Source organism: Echinops telfairi, unplaced genomic scaffold (assembly GCF_000313985.2).
Source record: "Echinops telfairi isolate 266 unplaced genomic scaffold, ASM31398v2 ScPeMD7_7469;HRSCAF=8507_1, whole genome shotgun sequence".
NCBI classification, from domain to species: domain Eukaryota; kingdom Metazoa; phylum Chordata; class Mammalia; order Afrosoricida; family Tenrecidae; genus Echinops; species Echinops telfairi.
In genome coordinates, this window is record NW_022111373.1 from 115,119,679 (window position 1) to 115,126,589 (window position 6,911).

The window sequence follows — 6,911 nt, forward strand, 5'->3', positions numbered from 1 at the left end:
TGTTGGGGTACCACGCCCTGGCCCCAAAGTCTACCTTCAGCATTCCCTGGGGACCTTGCTGCTCCATTCCCTTGCTGTTCTGTTGCATCCCTTTAGTGTCTTGCATTGATGTGGTGAAATTCCCACACCGTGTCTCCAGAACACAGCCTTTCTTTCAAATCACTCTGCATGGACTTGAACCTCCAACCTTTCCATAAGCAGCCAAGGGCTTTAGTTGTTGGCACAATTCAGAGACTTCACTTGACAATGAGGTCAGTGTTTTAATTGTCTGCCAGCCTTTTGGAATCCAAATGAATAAACCTCTTTAAAATGCAAAATGCTTGCCTAATTTGAAACTCATAAATGAAGCTTATAAAAAGTTGATTTTCTAGTTTCAAGGGGAAAGGAATCAACTTTTTTTTCCAACTTTTTTTTAACGTAACAGTTTTTAGACAATAACCGCTTAAGTAATTATTTCATAATCCTAATTCCTTTAAATATAAATGTTATTTCTCATGCCAAGCCTGACTGGGTTTCTGAAATCTATTACAGAAAAATCTGCTTGTTATCTGCTAGGTTTTTAATTTGCTGCAGTTGCCAAATGCTGACTAAACAACTCTCGGTGGCCAGCTCCCAAGGGGGTGTCTTCTCCTCATTTCTGACTGGGCAGCAACGTGCATCTTTCCACTGGATCTGTTTAACGTCCTCTGTGCTGTGTGAGATTGTAAATAATATTTCACTTTGAACTTTATAAATCACCAAAAGACATAATTTTTAAACAAGCAGTTTAGAACTCATAAAAATAAAGTCAGGACAGGAGAAAGCAAAAAGAAAATGTCTGGTTTGGGAGAAGTCGTAATGTCTAGTATTCTTCCCTTTCTCTGCCTTTCTCTCTGGAGAGGAAGAGTGAAGGTGGCTTATAATGAAACTCTCTCATGCAATTGGAAAATTCCCACAGCTGCAAAGTTGGCTGTCTCTTAGTCACAGAGATGAAAAGGTTCCTTTGGTTTGAGAGAAAGGGGGAATGAGAGGAAAGTCAAGAAGAATGAAACCCTACTTCTTTCCTGTTTGTTATTTAAGCCATGTTTCAAAGACATCATCAGAGAAAAATCCTACAAGGAGTCCTGGCTTTTTGTGATGGGAATGTTTGCAGTTTGGCTCAGATAGGGCCATTAGTATTATTTCATAAATTCACTCTTCCACCGATGATGTGTCAATCTCTCTGCTGCACACTGGCTCAAAGGGTGAATTTGACACCGGCCCTGCCCTCAGAGTCTTTGTGTCAATTTGCAGAAACCCACACAAGATAAATCTCAGAAATTCAATTTGACCCATTTACTCAGGAACGTTCACTCTAGGGAGTTAACTCACCCTAACCAATTCACAAGACACTGACATGTGAAAGACAATATGTCTAAACTGACACAATACCCATAACAATTCCTTTACCAATCACTATCCAAAACATTTCCTTTGACTTAAGTCTCATAACTGCACTTCCATCATCATGGGTCCTCCTTACCATCTTTGAAGGGATTTCTCTCTTAGGCTATCTACCTAATTGCATTTCAATTTCCCTCAATATGAGATCCTTCTTGACTTCATGCTCTGCGGTGTGCACTGGACTACCAGGAGACTGACACAGACCCCCAGAAGCCAGTTCAACTCAGTGTACACTTGGTGGGATGAGAAAACAGAAAAATTGCAAGTGGATTAATTTCCAGTAAGATTTATAGTCATCAGTCAGAATGCAATCTAGCTGGCCAGCACATTCTCCATACACTAAGAGAAGTTGAGTCTACTGGGAAAAAAAGCAGTATGATGAGGACATTTGGTAAGTAGAGAGACCAGAGGCACAGAGTTAAGGGAGGATGTGACTCAGCTGTGAATTCCAGGCCCAGCGAACAGGAATCCTATCAGTCGGTTGATGTGCCGTCTGGATAATGCTGAGGAATCACTAACCTTAGGATTTTTTTTTAATACTTTTCATCATTCAGCGAAAACATCTGCTCTTATAATCCTATTTTTTATCTCTTGAGGAGTATCTCATAATCCCAGGTTATCTCAGGACCATTTCCAAATCAAACTTGAAAAGATTTGATTTTGGAAAGATTCAGCCGATAGCTTTTCTCAGGCACATGCTGCCATTGGTCAAATCCTCTTTGAAATGCTGCTTCAATAACTTACACAGCAATGCAGTGTGAGGAGGCTTCAAAAAATTCACAGAAAAAATTTGTTTTTAATCTTTTTATTCCATTTTCCATGAATTTTTAGACACGTCCTTGTATTTTGAAACTTCATTATGATGCTACAAGTACACCTTAGTAAAACAATTCTAAAGTTAATTCAGAGTGCCGATTGTGGTGACCAAGATGAGCATCAGAGTTAAGCAATACCACTTTAGAACTACCTACCTAAATAAAAGGCAGTAGTTGCAGCTCCAGTGAAGTACATCTTTTACGCAAAGACACATACAAAACAATAGTCTCCCGGATTCTAAATGGGGCCTGAATGTAGTACTTTGAACTACTTTAGCAATACAGCTGAAAGAAATCATAAAGTGACTAGTTTGACAGGCAGTCTCCCTTGGTTACCACACATACAAAGACATAAATATAGATAAATCTTCTAAGTCTGTACTTGCTATGTCTGGAATAAAGCGAGCATCTAAATAGCATGTGCCTGCATAAGGGCATGGTTATCTCATGCCATATAATACTACATAGTAACCTTTAAAAATAGCGATTACTTTATCCATTTACAGGAATGCAGAAACAGACACTTAAAGATAGTATATTGCCCAAGTTCACATAGCTAAGAAAGCCCTAAAGGCTTATCTGATATTGGAGCCCTTCAAATTCTATTAATTTGATCTCATTCTTCATATCAAAGCTTATCTTTGACTCTTAAGTAAATAACCCATCATTCTGCTTATTAAATATGTAAACCATTTATGGGTACTTAAGGTCATTTAATCTACCTGAATTACAGTCAGAATGTTCCTTAGAAGTAAGGATGTAAGACTTCATCTCATGTTTTTGGACATGTTATTAGGAGAAGAACGTCATGCTTGGCAAAGTAAAGGGTCAGCAAAAATGAGGGAGACCATCAATGAAATAGGTTGGCACAGTGACTATAATACCCTCAAACATAAGACTGTGAGGATGGCACAGGACTGGGCAGTGATTCTTTCTGCTGAACATAGGAGTGCCATAAGTCAGTCAGCTCAATGACACTTACTAATAACAACAATAATCTACCTGAGTTTAGAGACCATCTCTACATTGAACACTAGTGACTAAAGACCAGTCAAAGTGTGAGATGACATCAAAGTCATTATACATGAAGAAAACAAAGGCTATGAAAACATAGGGGAACGAGAAGGGACCAAAATGAATGTCAGAAGAGACTCTGAAACTTGCTTTTGGATGTAGAATAGCAAAAAGGAAAGGAAGAAATGATGGAGTGAAAGAGCTGAACGGAAGATTGCAAAGGAAGCTCAAGCAGAAAAAGAAAGGATTGTCATGAAAGGTTCAAAGACCTGAAACTAGAAAACCAAAAGGAAAGCACACATTCAACACTTCTCAAGCTGAGAAGGAAAGAAAAAATAGTCTTAAGATGTAATATTGAAGAATTTTGGTAGTGTTGTCAGGTAAGTTTTGAACTATGAACCACAGGGTCTGCAGTTCAATCCTATTGGCCATTCATCCAAAGAAAGATGAGCCTGTCTGCTCCTGTAAAGATTTACAAAGTCTCAGGAACCTGACACAGAGGCAGAATTGACTCAATGGCATCTAACGGCAACAACAACAACAACCTTTAGGGTTCCTATGAGTCAGAATCTACTCAATGGCCATGGGTTTGACTTTTATGGAGAAAATATTGAATGATGCAGGAAGCATCAAAGTAAGATAAAAGTAATACACAGGGTCACTATACCCAAAATAATTGGTAGACAGTCATTCATTTCAGGAGGCAGCATATGATCAAAATTCAAATTCAATGCTTTTGAATGAAGAAATCCAAGTTGCACTGCAGGTATTTGTGGAAAAACAAGGTTCCAGGAATTGGTGGAATACCACTGAAATATTTCAACAAACAATATAACCTGGGAGGCACTTAAAATTATCATGCAATATTGCTTATATCACAAGCAAGTACATTTTGCTGAATATCATTCAAAAAGAGTTACAGCAGTATACCGATATGGAACTGCCAGTCAAGCCAGATACAAGAGGATATGAAACAAGGGGATGACCTTGCTAACTCAGATGGAACTTGGTTGAAAATGGACAATGCCTAGGGTTAGGGTTACGGTGGGGGGAAAAATTCAATAAAAGAAAATGGAGAATACCAGTTCCCTGAGTTTCACGGACTATGCATTTGACTGTGTGGAACATAACAAATGGTGACTAACACTGACAAGAATGGAATCCCAGACCATTCCATCATGCTCATCTGGAAACTGTCCATGGACCAAGAAGCAGAACAAAAGCACACTGTGTGCTTTGAAATGAAGACAGGTATATGTTGGGGTTGTATCCTCTCACCATACTTACTCGTAGTCACTGAGCACACAACCCAAGAAACTGGATTATATGTAGAAGAATGTGGAATCAAGACTGCAGGAAGGCTTATCAACAACCTGTGGTTGATACCCAGATGACACAAGCTTGGTCACTGGAAATGAGAAAGCTTGCTTGAAGCACTTGCTGGCCAATACCAAAGCCTTCAAAATGGATTACACCTCTAATACAAAGAGAGCACCAATCTTCACAACTGGGCCAATAGGTGATATCATGATAAACTGAGAAAAGACTGAAGTTGTCAAGTTTCATGTGTGTGTGTGTGTGTGTGTGTGTGTGTGTGTGTGTGTGTGTTTATGTGTTTACTTAAATTCTATGGAAGCGGCAGTCAGGAAATCAAATGATACCGTATATTACATTGGGAAAATCTGCTTCAAAAGACCTTGTGATAGTTACATAATTTCAAGTCAACTTGATAAATAGGGGTGGAGTCTAGCCTGTCAATCAGGTCAGAGCCTGATTGATGCCTCCTCAATCAGGCTTCTCACGAGAGAGTTCTCATGCATGGCCTTCTCATGAGAATTCTGGGAGTTTTCCTCTCTTTATCTCTGGAGGTGGGACACACTATCTCCATCTGTTTCACCTTCCTGTTGACAAACCACACGCAGCTATGCTGATAGCAGCCAGAGCCCTGGAGCTGGAAGAGTCACAGGGAGACCCATGCCAGCACTGAGATGCTTCCACCGCCACTGGATCCACAGACTTTCTACTCACTGGCCTGTGATCCTCCTGCATTCTGCATCATTATATGTGTTGTGTGAATCTGAAGAGGAATGTCTACATTGGTATCAGACATATCGACTAGTTTCAGATTTATGGACTTGATCTGGACTGGGTTGGGATGTTTTCTCAATATACAATTGCTCTTTGATATAAAGCTCTCTCTAACACACATATGAATGTCTCTGAATTTGTTTCTCTAGTCAACCAGGACTAACACAGACCTCTTTAAAGTGTGCAAGGGTGAGGAGGGAAGATATCACTTTAAAGTGTAAAGAATAAATTACATCAAGAGTGCCTTATCTAAGTTATTGTACTCCCAATTGTATCATGCGCATGGGAAAGCTGGACAATGAATAAGAAAGACCAAAGAATATATATTTGAATTATGGCATTGGGAAGAATATTAAATATACTACAGATCGACAGAAAAACCATATCTTGGTACAAGCACAGCCAGAATGATCCTTAGAAGCAAGGGTAGTGAGACTTCATCCCACACACTTCACCCAGGGACCAAACTCAAAACCCAAATTCACAGCCTTTGAGTCAATGGAGACTCATGGTGACCCTATAAAACAGAGTAAAACTGTCTCTGTGGGTTTGAGACGGCAACTCTTCACAGAAACAGAAAGCCACATCGTCCTGTGAGCCCTGTGGTTAGCAGCCCAACACATCACCAGTACACCACCACGCAAGCTTTCATGCTACTGTTAGGTGCAACCCTATCCCATGCACACATCATGGTCCTGCACCATCCTATGCCTGAGTCCATTAAGGCAGCCACTGTGTAAAGCCATCTTGTTGAGGGCCCTCCTGCTTTTCGCTGACCCTCCACTTGTTTGTCATTTTGTCATACTGTGGTGGCTTGTGTGTTGCTGTGATGCTGGAAGTTATGTCACTGGTATTTCAAAAGCCAGCAAGATCACCCGAAGGGAACAGGTTTCAATGGAGCTTCCAGGTTAAGAACAGACCATGAAAAAGGGCTCAGCTCCCCACTTCGAAGGAAAGAGTTTGTGGCAGTTACCTAATCTCCTGTCAACTTGCGAAGGGGTGGAGTCTAGCCTATCAATCAGGCCAAAGCCAATGAGGCCTCTGGGTGGGCATGGCCTTCTCCTGAGGATTCTGGGAATTCCAGTATTCCTCCCTGAAGGTGGGAGGCACTCAACCAGCTTTGTCTTCCCGCTGACAAGTTACATGGAGTTACACTGATGCAGCCAGACCCTGAAACTGAAGGAGTTGTGTGGAGGCCCACGCCAGTGCTGAGATTCTTCCACCATGACTGGATCCATAAGACCTTCGATCTACTAGCCTGTGCTCTTCCTGCATTCAGCATCATTGCATGGCTGTGTGAGTCTCAAGAGGAATTTACGGACTAGTATTGACATATGGGGTAATATCAGACTTATGGAATTGATCTGGACTTGGCTGGGATGTTTTCTTAAGGTACTATTGCTCTTTGATATAAAGTTCTCTCTTACACATATGAGTGTCTCTGGATTTGTTTCTCTAGTTAACCCAGACTAACACTCATAGCTTCGAACATTGTCAGATACTGCAGGCCTAATGAATGGGCTCCCTGTCTAAGGACCCAGAACTCTAAAACCCAAGTCACTGCCACTGAAT